Below are 12,687 nucleotides of genomic sequence, written 5' to 3' on the forward strand. Positions count from 1 at the left end.
CTATTTATGTCTATCAGGCAGACTAGCCGTTAAGCAAATTTCAAACAATTGCAGTGGAATAGTGTCAGTAACCAGACCATACTTGCATTCTGGAAATTTTGAAACTCCAAGAAGTACAAGTAAAGTGAATTGAACAGTTTTTATGTTTTTAAATGGCTAATATGGTTTTGCTACTACTTATAGTTGTGATTTATCTACTTATAGTTGTGATTTATCAAGTGAATATCAGCCAAAGTATCTAGTTTTGAATTAGGTGAATTTTACTTAAGGTTAAATTCTTGGTTGTCCAGTGTTTAATACATATAATTTCTATTTTCCAATTTTACATAAAAAAATAAAAAAGGGGGGCTATGGCTGTGCAGTTAAATCTGTTTCTCAATTACATGGTTTCAGGTTCAGTTCCACTGCATTAACCTTGGGCCAACCCCAAAACCTTGTGAATGGATTTAGAAACTGAAAGAACCCCAATGTGTGTGTGGATGGGTGAGTACGTTGATAGGTAGGTAGGTGTGTGTGTGTGTGTGTGTGTGTGTGTGTGTGCATGCATGAAGGTGTACGTTTGTGCTTATGGTGAAACGGTTCCCAAGTATAACCATGCTATTCTTTGATAGGGTACCAAGAAACACACCCTTCAATGTGTCCTTTTCCAGATTGTATTGTGTAATTTAAGAGAGGTTTGGGTATTAATTGCAAGCTGGAGGCCCATGCTGAATTGAAGCAAGTTGAAAGCATTGAGTAAAAGGAATCAACCACAGTCAATTTCCACGTGGAATTGATCCCCTGTAAAGACAGTATAATTTTGAATCATTTGAGCACTATTAAGTCTTCTATACTAAGAATCTCTGGATATCATCAGTTGATTATATATGATTGTCAACTTCAGCACAATGCTATATAAGGTAACATATTCACACCACAACCCCCACCATCCCCATCCTCTCTTGTCACAAAACTTGTAGTACAGGATTTCCATCAGATCTTTTCACGTCATATACACTCCCACCGGCACCCTTCTGTACTGCTAGCATTCACCCCTTTTCTCTCAAGACACTCATGATTAACACACACTTACTACCAAAGGTGTAGCTGCCAATTATTGTCTCCCCCCTATTAACCCCTGTCATTACTGTCTTTCTTCCATTATTCCTTCTAGCATTGTTTTGTTTCTTCTATTTCTCCTCCTCTATCACCTTCTCACCTGAATTCTATTTCCTGTGTCATACTTTTCTTGCTTCTTTCACTGACTCAGTTTAGTCTTGTCTCTTATACCACATAAGATACAGCTTCTATTCAGTTTTTCTCAGTTTATTTGTATTCCATCTTCCAGTTTATTTGTATTCCATCTTCCATGTAGAACCTTACACATTCAGCAATGCATGCATACTTCAATTCTTTCACAGTTTTCATAAGTCTGCATCAAAGCCCTTCATTTCTCTATCATGCAGTATTATAGTTCATACTCAGGTATAACTGAATATGCCTTTTACATAGAGAGTGAAACACTTAGTTACCAGCCAAGGCAATAGTCTCATTAACTTTTTCAATCCTGTTCTTGGAGCCATCCAAGCATTTAAGAGAATCTATTTCATGTGTACTCTGTATTGACAGCACCTGAATATCTGAAGTTTACATTCTCTGTTAGCTCGTCTTTGATCACACCACGTACTATGTGTCCATAATTTATTCTGAGTATATTATATGGAGTTTCTACTTTTCTGCATATAGAGCTTGGCTTGGCTCCCGATAGCAATAGAAACCTACTTTTCTCGTACTTACCAAAACTCCTAGTTTTCTTAGCGAGCATGAAATTAAACCAAAAGTCTTCTCCAAGCCAAGTACTTCTGCAGTTTCACTAGGAAAACTGCATAAGTAGTACCTCTCTCTGATCAGTTGTGTTGTAACTCTTTTAGAAATTGTAAAATATGGTTAGGTTTATGTATATACATGTATAGATATATGAATGGATATGTGAGTATATATGTGTATGCATTTATCCAACCACAAAGTCAAATTCACTGTTATGATGTGATTGTGGATTTGTAACTGATGCCACTTAATTTGAAAAAAATTAGACATGTTAATTTTGTTTTTTATATATGGAAATGATTAAGCTTTTAGCTCACAAGTCAAAAATACATTCCATGCTTGTGGTTATGTAAGCTGGATATTTATTTTAAGCCTAGATAAAAAATTTTTAAATTAGTTTCCTGATTCATAAAATTTATGACTGACAGTCACATTAAGAGTAGTGGTGGGGTTAAAAAACATGATTATCGTCATGACTTTGACATTTCTAAATCAAAGTATATTGTGTATGAGAAAAAGGAAGACAATTTAGTTCACAGCAAATAAAACAATGATATAAAAAATGTACTTTAGAGATAGTATTAAATGGACAATAAAAAGGTCACAGCATGAAAAGTTGAGAGTTTATGCACTGAGTTAGTTCAGAGTAAAAATGATGTAAACAGATGGTTTCAGGAAAAATGGTTTCAGGAAACTTAATGTCAGATAGGGAGGATTCTGGAAAAATTAATGTACTTCAAAAAAAAAACAGACAAACTAAAAATGAAATAAAATTTTCATCTGAATGAAAAATAAAAAAAATTTTAAAATGTGCAGTGACAACCAGATAACGTTTACCAACTGGAAAGTAAATTAAGCTTGGTAATCAGTTAGGAAATAAGGACATGCTAAGTTGGACTATTTGAAAGATCAGCAAATGCTTTATAAATATGAATTTCAAAAATCCATACAATAAAAATAACACCAAGTCAGCATATAAGAGTTTATCACTTTAACCCTTTAGCATTCAGGTTACTAATGAAATGCAATTCTTATTCACATTGTTTTGAATTAATCATGTGTTTATCATAGTTTCAGGATGCTGATGAAGTAATTGCATATTTTTGGAACAACATTGTAGGGTAAATGTAAGTGGCTGGATCTGGCCAGTTTGAACATAAAACAGTTTGAGCTGGATATGGCTAGTTTAAAATCAGTCAATATCATAGTTTGTTTCTCTTGTATGCACACAATTATACATAGGAGTGATTGAAAAATAAGCATGTAGGCATCTGAATAAAGTGGACAGAATCTCTTAGATTAACAACAATCATCAGATTGTGTAAGGTTTAAATTGCCGTGTGCATGTCCAATGATAGTGAAGCCCAGTTATAAACTATTCAATCATATTGCCAATTCAATGCTAATGCATGTAATATACTATACACGCAATAACTTTAATGTATTGTTGAGGACATTTTCCTGGCATCCATACATCATATATGATGCACCTTCTCAATTTTTTCTTTTTCAATCAACACAATAATTTAGGAAAGGAAAGCTTTATATTATGCAGAACATGAAATAAGGGCTAGCTAAAAGTCTGGAAGCGAGCATGGATAAGTTTAGGACAAATTAAGAAAATGCTTTGGACAGGTAAAGTGTTAATAATACTGAAAGTGTTAGGATTTAGAACAAACATCCACAAAACGTATATAAATTAATAAAACACATCAGGAAACACTGTGTTTTACAATATATATTCATATACCTACAGTCAAACAATAAGCTAGCATACTTAGTAAAACAGAAATGTTGGAATAAGCTGTTGCTCAAATTATGAAGACTACCTCACTAGAAGTCAAGTTATGCTAGAACACTAATACTGGATATTACTATACTTCAATGTCATATTTCAATATTTAATTGGGGAAGGAACATCCATGATGTAAAGTATATTATCAGCACGCAGTGTCTTCAATACAATTTCAATTTCCACCTGTGGCAAGTTCTCTAACACTGAAATGTTTTAACTATAATGTAAGAAAGGAGAAGGAAAAACAAAACCCATCTCAATTCATCTACTTGTACTCATTGTCAGTTTTTCTTAGTATTGCCATAGGCAAATTATTTAACATTTCCTGTGCAAAGCTGCTTAACTATATAAATACGTTTACTAGAAGTTGGTTTCAGCCCATCTAATTCAGTCATTCTGGGGAAAGAAGGTACTTTATCATAGTGTTTGAACTTGGAAAATTTAGTTATGCACCTTTACATCAAGTTCAAACCCTGAAGGAGTTGACTACATTTTAATTCTTCAAGACTGATAAAAATATCAGCAATATATTGGGGTTCAATTAAGTTGACTGTGTTCCTTGGAATACCCCATGTGGAGGTATGCCAAATCATTATTACAAAGGGTAGTGACTGGCAGAATCAGTAGAGTAACAGAACATTTTAAGATGGTTACTTAGAGATTTAAATTGACTGTATCCATCCCCCAAAGTTTATAACTTTATACCAAGCCAAAATGCCTTGTGGCATTTAGTTACATCTCTACTATCTTTACACAGGAGTGGGAAACAATAAAATATTAATCAAATACTGAAGTCACTTTAACTGACTATGCTTTGTGATGTTGCAGGAAATTCAAGAGTTTTCAACTGATAAAAATAGTCAACAGACTTCATGAGGTTAATGTAAGTTTTAACAATTAGCTTTCATGCAAGAGAGAGTGTAAACAGGAAATTAATACTGTATAAGCAAATAATAAAGTCCACTCCCAACAATAACTTAGTTCTATATAAAGTAACATTGCAACACATTTCAGAGAAGACTAAATACTCTAAACATTTTTAATAACATCATAGAAACAAATATATAAAATTAAAAAAATGCACTGTAACGTACTGTTTTTGTAAATGATTTAAAGTACCAGTAAATCAAATGTCAATACTACACATGATCACACATGCACACGTTAGGTGTTTTGCAAGTTTAGAAGATAAATAAAATGAAAGCAATACAAAGGTTTTCTTCTGACAAGTTATAACAAGCAGACTTTGAAGTGAAGCAATGGAGGTTTCAACTTCTGAACAGAAGAAACAAAAAAATTCAATCCTGACGCTTATAATATCAACTGTCCATAACATAAATACTTAATTCTCATTTCAATAGTCTTAAGTGAAGGAGAGATATAAATACTTGTAGAGAATTATTTTCCAATATAGAGTGTGGAATTAAGTCTCCCACCTAGGAGATACAATGAAGTTCCAGTACTGAGTATGGACTTACAAACTTAACAGCTCAACTGTTTCCTCTTCCTTTACAAGATGAAAATAATTTGTTTTTGTATTGCATGGTTCATGAGGGATGAGTATACAGGAAGACTCTTTCCATGGCCTCCAAGTCTAATAGAAGAGATGATGCTAACATCAAACTGGGAATCCAGTCCAAATGCTGAAAACAGAGTGGACTCTACTAAAGACACTTAAGGTCCAGCTGTTAATCTGGGTGATGGATTAAATCTAACATCAAAGTAGGCCATGGTAGAATTTGAACTTGGAAGTCAAAAGATAGAACAAAGATCACAAGGAATCCCATCCAATGTGCTAATTCTGCCAGTCCAGCATCTTATATTGATACTTTTTATTTTACTGATCCTGGAAGAATTGAACTCCATTGTTCAATGTGAATTGAATTCAAAATGCAAAGATCCAGCATAAATATCACTGCATTGTAGTGTTGCATGAAATATCTTTGTCAATTGCAACTTGTAATTTCAATTTATTTTTATCTTACATACCTATGCCATTTCAAAATAACTTCCAAAAATAAAACAGAATTAAATAGTTTATGATAGGCATAGTTTTGTGATGCTTCTCACATGTTGACAGTAATTGACCTAAAAATTTTATACTGTGTGCCTTGTTCTCAATAAGGTCAAGCAACCATCAACTTTTGAGACAGTCTTACTATTATTTTTTTGGATAGGAGTGGAGTGAGTGTGCTTGCAATTTCTATTCTGAAGCAATTCATCTAAACTGTAATCATTCTTAGAATGATTAAACTACACTACATGGGGTTGCTGTCATTAATGATTAATCAATCAATATCTATTATTTTACATGTGATAGAGTCATTATTCTCATCATCATCATGTCTGCTTTTCATGCTGGCAAGGATTGTATGGATTATCATGTCCCAAGTCAGTTCTTATTTAGAGTTACTGCTTCCTAAATAGGTGACAGAATCATGTTTTGCTTGTATGACAAGTCATTATAAATTTGGCCTTTTGGCCAAATCCCCACTGATTCAATCAGCTAGTAAAGTTTATGCATGCAAGATTGTGCAAAGAATGAAAAAAAAAAGTGCAAAAACACTTTATTCATTAGCACTTTCAAACCACTTGTGAAATGTGATGCTGGTCTTCATATCTTTACTGTTGCAGTATCTTCTTTAAATTTTATGATTGTACACTATCTTCCTGATAGACATGAATTTATCATCTGGTAACCTTAGACTTAACTACTCAGAGCACGACACAGGTAAATATTAAAATGATTGACAGTTATCAATACACATTGCTATCCTTTAGTGAACAATAGCAATAACATAGGAATATTAAATTAAAACTCAGTTAAAACTATTAAAATTCCAAAACTTAGGCCATGTGATGAAATCATTTTTGTATCAATAGGTTTGTATTTATTTTTTTACTTTTGAAACTAAAATGAAGGTAGTTAATAGCAATTTTCTTTTTCCTTAACTAGACAAGGAGAGGAAGAGGAAAAATAACATCCAACTGTGCAGACCTTCACAGAGAATGGTAATGTCAATGCACTTGAAGTTTAGTGTGAACTTTTGTAGCTGATGTCCATAAGAAAAGTGTGTAAAATATAAGATTAAGGAGAAAGTGTTTAGTGTTGGATTGCAGAGTGAGACAGTTAGAATGAAGATGAGAAGTGGGTACATTTGGTGAGCTTGATTGAGTAGAAGTGGTATACAGCTTCCTACTGAGCATAAGTAGAAAGAAGCAACATATCTGTGTGCCTGAAGGTGAGTGCCTATCAGAGAAGTGGTCTTGTTTTGGATGAAATATCAGGTGATTGTATCCCGTGGATACAGTGACCAGTGTTCTAATGGAGGTACAGCTGAATTTGATAGCGGACCTGTAACTGATCAAAGTGTTCGTTTTTTGGATTTATTTTTGCCTTAAAGAGAAAGCCTTCATAATGGAAATATGGCAAGAACATAATCATAATTTAACTTTTATCAAATTTCTTGGTGCTTAGGCAAACTGATGAAATGAATGCTAATTTACAAAAGAAGAATGTTTATCATCTTAAAAATTTATATGAAACATTTCTCATTTGTATATTTGCAATAAATATTTTATGTTTTCTAAATTGTACTAACATAATTGCAATCCACTCCAATGAAAACCTATCTGTGCAGAATTTGAACTCTTGCCATAACAAGTCTAACTCACTCTCCTCCTGTTTCTATTATTCTTTCTCTCATTGTGCATGTAGTGGTCCTTTACCAATTGCCTGCTACCAAGCCTAGTTTGTACACCTCTGATGTTAATTATCTTTAACTCTCTCTATACACTGTAAAGAGTGACAAAAAATTAACCAACCAACATTTATACCAGCTCATATACACACACTTTCATTAGCAATGTGGAAAAAAAGACTTGTATTTTGATTTCTAAAAAAACAATCGGTAGTTATGTTCCAATATGATACTAAAATAATTTTGCTTGTTTTAAATGTATTCATTTTCAAAGCATTACACTTAAACATTTGCTTCCATAATTATGTAACTTGGCATCGTGCCAAAAGTTAAAAACTCTGTACTGGAATTTATAAATTTCATTAGCTGATGGGTGAGTCAATAAACCCATCAGTCTTAACTGTTGACATAATGAGTCTATGGTCCACATCTCATTGTTTTATTTTAGGTAATGCAAAAACAAAATGATACAAAAGAATGAGGGTATTACTGTTCCACACAGATTCCACTTTCTTCTCACTGAAAATTTAGTTCTTTAATCACAAAACATCAAGGCACAGGAGTGGCTGTGTGGTAAGAAGCTTGCTTCCCAACCACATGGTTGCAGGTTCAGTTCCAGTGTGGCACCTTTGACAAGTGTCTACTATAGCCACAGGCTGGCCAAAACCTTGTGAGTGGATCTGGTAGGCAGAAACTAAAAGAAACATGTGTCTTTGTGCTTATTTGTCTCCCCATCACTGCTTGACAACTGGTATTGGTATTTATGTTCCTGTAACTTAGTGGTTCATCAAAGGAGACCAATAAAATAAGTACCAGGCTTAAAAAATAAGTATCGAGGTCAATTTATTCGACTAAAAATTCAAGGTGGTGCCCCAGTCTGACTGAAACAAGTTAAGAAAAAAATTGTTTCTTGCTCTTTTGATGGAAGGCACTTTTTGGTATGTATGTACCTAAAAAGACCATGAAACTGACATGGTAATCTTGGTTTAGTTAATAGAGCACTGTCTGGTAACAATAGTCACTTCATAATCTTCTTCAAGGTTGTATGGAAGACCAACAGTTGCCCATGCAGTAGATCTACTGTCACACTACAAATTTTGTGCAAAGACAGGTAAAAATGCTGATACAGTTTGGTATGTCATAGGAATTGCCAGAACCAAGTTGAAAACAATGTCAATATTTGACCAATCCCAGAAAGAGACGAAAGGCAAAGTTGAACTCAGAATCTTAACCTGAATAATACTAAAATTTAAATCAGTCTAGATACTTAGAAGAATATACCAGTACCTCCTGGTGGCGAATATACCAGTACCTCCTGGTGGCATATATAATTGAGGGAGTGTGTGTTATTTACTTATTTCTAATCTTTTTTTTTTTTTGCCGATATGACTTTTTTTGTTAAACTTGGAAAGGTAATTCTGTTTACCTTAAATGCGAATCCAATACTGTCTAATTTTTAAAATGACGTAAATTACGTATTTTGTTATAAATTATATTCGAAATATAAAACACACTGCCTATATTAAAAGCAATCATTGTTAGAATTAAAATCAAACACCATGTTAGCGCGACATAATAAAAGGTGTTTTTTTTTAAGACGGTGTGGTATTGAAAGATTAGATTTTTTATTCTAGCAGGCCGAGGTTCTTGTTTAGTTTTATTTTTAGTCAAGAGCACTTTTGTTCCAGTATTTACAGAATAAAAGAACTCAACAATAAACATCTTTGTAATAATTCTTATTAATTTAAAAAATTTTTCCTAATAATTTCGTAAAAGGTTATTGCTCAGTGTCTTGAGTTACGTCCCTTTAAGCCTTGAGAATATACTTTCAACGAAACAAGCGGACAGAAAGCATAGCCAACTCGTCAAATATCCTGCGCAAAAAGATATAGTAATAAGAATGACAGCCGTTGGAGTTGCTATCAATAACGAGGAAGAAAAAAAATGATACAGTACAATTTTCCATAACTTACAGTTGAAACCCATAAATAAAGTCAAGATATGTTTGCTCATATCGTTAAACAAATTCTCCCCAGTTAAATAAATTTATGCCTCGTAAATACGTCGCAACGACACAGCTTCTACGTGATCGCTTGACCTGCTAGAAATACTATCTTAGTCACTCAATCACAAGCTCTTTCTTAGAAAATAGGATGCATTACATAATGTGGTCTTGTGTTTCCTACACATAGGGAAAAAAAACAAAAACAGTATGCTCATAGCTGGAATAACTTCCAATAAAGGTCAATTCGATCTGTGCTGACCAAGGACTGAAAAACCACCATTGCAATGACAAGCGAAAGAGGAGTTTTTGTGACCGCCCCAACTGCTAGAAATAATAGTCACATCTCCCTCAATCATATACTGTTGTCTTATGAGGAAAGAGACAATATATAATGTAGTCCGATACACTGTCCGAAAATAAAAAAGGGGATAGGCACGACTGAAACGACTCTAATATAGGCCTGCTCAATCAGTTGATTACGGACTAAACAACATCGCAAATGACGAAACGGGAGAGCGCTAAACCTGGAAGAAACAGTAGCCAAACATTCTTCAAATGACATACTGTCGTCATAAAAAAAAGATTAAAAAAGCCATTTGATAATGTAGTCAGATACATAAAAGATGCAATGAACACGGCTGGAGTACCTAATCAAAACAGAAAGACTAAACGCATTAGTAACCTTTGCGATATTGTTTAGTCTGTAATCAACTCATTGAGCAGGACTATATTATAGTCGTTTAAGTCGTGTCCATCCCTTTTTATTTTCAGACAGTGTATAAGTAATTTTATAATTATTGTAAAGTATCGATATACCAACGAGAAAAAAAATGGAAACTGAATTTAATAAACTAAAAACAAACAAATTAATGAACGCAAAACACTTAATAGAATTTTTACTACTAACCCAACGGGTAAGCTTCAGTGCGATAAAATACAGTGCATTGACAATATCATATTAACCCCACAGGAAAGTTATCAATATTATTATTATTAAGGATACAAACGAGAAAAGGGCGAGGGGGAACACTTGATCAACAAAATGTAAATAGAGCACTTGCTGTACTCTAACTGCGGTTTATTTATCAAGATCACTGCACCGAGGCTTCTTCACTGGGTGGTTTATTGATGTTGATATTAGTTATCTATTAAGACCAACTTCCGATATTAGTACTAATTACTTGAAATAGTGATACACAACATTGATTTAATCACGAGTTGTAGTTTAAGGTTGTTTTCTGTTTATTTAAAACGCCCGAAACGACTACAAGGTAAAATGGAAATCGGGGAAAATATACATAGCCTGTTTTTATACGCGCTGCTACATAGCTTGTGTATATACTACTACGCTGCTACCAAGAACATATATATACATATATATGTATAGGCCGTCATTGTAAAAGGATTTCCTTTACTTAATATAGATTTTCCATCACAGTGGTTTGGTGAAATGAAATTTTATAACTGAGCCGAAGTACATTTCTTTGTTTCCATTTTTTTTTTTTTAAACTTTTGAACCGTTTCGGTGTGTTACTTTAAGCCCTGATGTAGGATAAAGTTACATGGTGTGTGTTATGTAAAAACAAAAATGAACTAAGAGTAGCAAGTAGAATGTATATGAATATAGATAAATGCGGATATATACCAAACAACATAAATATTTGATTTATTAAAATTATCGCCGCCCCTAGAGGATATGTAACGAATGCCAAATGCTAGGTGAGACCAGCTCCACATGAGAGAGGACCTTAAAACTCAAGAATTTTCCGAAGTTAACTTGTCATTAAGGGCTTATTGTCTTGAGATAAGAGGACAGACGTGGACAAATGTTTTTTTTTATTTTTCGTATATGCTTTAAGCTACTTGGTTTACTCGAGATAAGATAGGGCAATTGTGCTGATGAGGACTGTAGAGGTAGGGATTTTAATTAATCAAGAATTTATGTTGTGTGTGTGTGTGTGTGTATAAAAGTTGTACGGTTTTGGCTGAAATGCTTGACCATAGGTTTTACTAAATTAGCGCCGATCTAGATTAAACAATAAATAACAAAGAAATTATCATCAATCTTTTTCGCTAGGTAAGGCTAATTTAGCAGGTTAATATAGCTAACTAGAGCCATCTGAGTATCGTACAACCCTCTGTCGAGGAAATTGAACTATGTTGACAGGCACGGCTATTTCCGTCAAGAACCACAATGATTAAAAAGGAATTGAAGAAACCTCTACGCGATCAAATTACAGATCCCATCTTAAAATAATTTATTGGATACTGTAATCCTAAATACAAAATGCCTGGATAAAAAAGGTGAGAGTGCTCACGGTTGGAACCACTAGCGTAGCTGAGGAGGGGGCAGTAGGAACAGCACTTTTAAGTCAGCTGTAGGCAATGATTTGTGTGGGGGTCCGGAGGCGGCAATCGGAAGGGCCGATCCGGGAAGCACACACTACAGTTGGAATGCCATTAAACAAAATTACGCTCGATGGGGGATTAAACAATAACTTATTTCGTAAACCAAGGTGATAATTGGCGCAGGTTCTAGCTAAAATAAAGTATTTTAATATTTCTAGCGAGAACAAAAAAAAGTTCATGATGTGTTAACAAACAAGCCCCTTTGATAAGAATTAAAAGTTACAGTAACTTCTATTCGCTTTAATGTTATATCTAAAATAAATATATGGGAAGAAAAAAACAAACACCAGCCTTGACATAAATTATCTTTATAACGAGACGTGGTGTTAGTAAACAACTAACGTCAAGTCATTCTTTTTGTCAATTTTTTAGTGACACAATGCCACAAATTTGTAAAGAAGTATTATCGATTAAACTGATCGTAATAAATAGTGGTTCTTATTTTTATCGTAGTCCAGAGTAAAGGGGGGGAAAATAGTCCATGTAAAATTGGTAGGAATAGAAAGACAATATTGAAAAGAAAAGTACAGCAGGGCATTATTTACTTCAATGTTTTACTAACTTTATAATTGTAGTGAATAAGGAAGTCACAAACCTAATTTTTAAAAAAAATTTTCTACCGGGTGTGGATCTATATATTAACCCACCTGGTTAGTGTGGATCTGTATATTAACCCACCTTTCTTGTTTCGGTCATCAGATTAGTGAAATTTTTCTAATACAAAAGGTTTCAAATTGTCTTATTTTTATTTTATTTTCTTATGTAAACTAAATATTAACAAGTTCGCCTACCTGCCTCGGCACTTTCGAGAATAAAAAGCTGGAGGAAATATTGCAAAGTACATTTGTCAACTCCCAAAACAATTCCGTTGCTCCCACCAACCTAGACTAGAATCCCTATAGCTGGCATGGGTAACCCTTTTTCGAGAAGCGGACCGCATGAGACAAGTCTTATTATTAGGTAGGCTGCAC

General features: G+C 33.8%; 1 protein-coding gene across 3 annotated transcripts in view; it reads right to left on the reverse strand.

Annotated features, from left to right (window-relative positions):
- LOC106870735 (prosaposin) overlaps positions 1–12,687 on the reverse strand; it is a 105,011-nt gene that overhangs the window by 59,087 nt on the left and 33,237 nt on the right. The gene's annotated exons all lie outside the window — the stretch shown is intronic.

Source organism: Octopus bimaculoides, chromosome 1 (genome assembly GCF_046866305.1).
Source record: "Octopus bimaculoides isolate indiv1 chromosome 1, ASM4686630v1, whole genome shotgun sequence".
Classification (NCBI taxonomy): domain Eukaryota; kingdom Metazoa; phylum Mollusca; class Cephalopoda; order Octopoda; family Octopodidae; genus Octopus; species Octopus bimaculoides.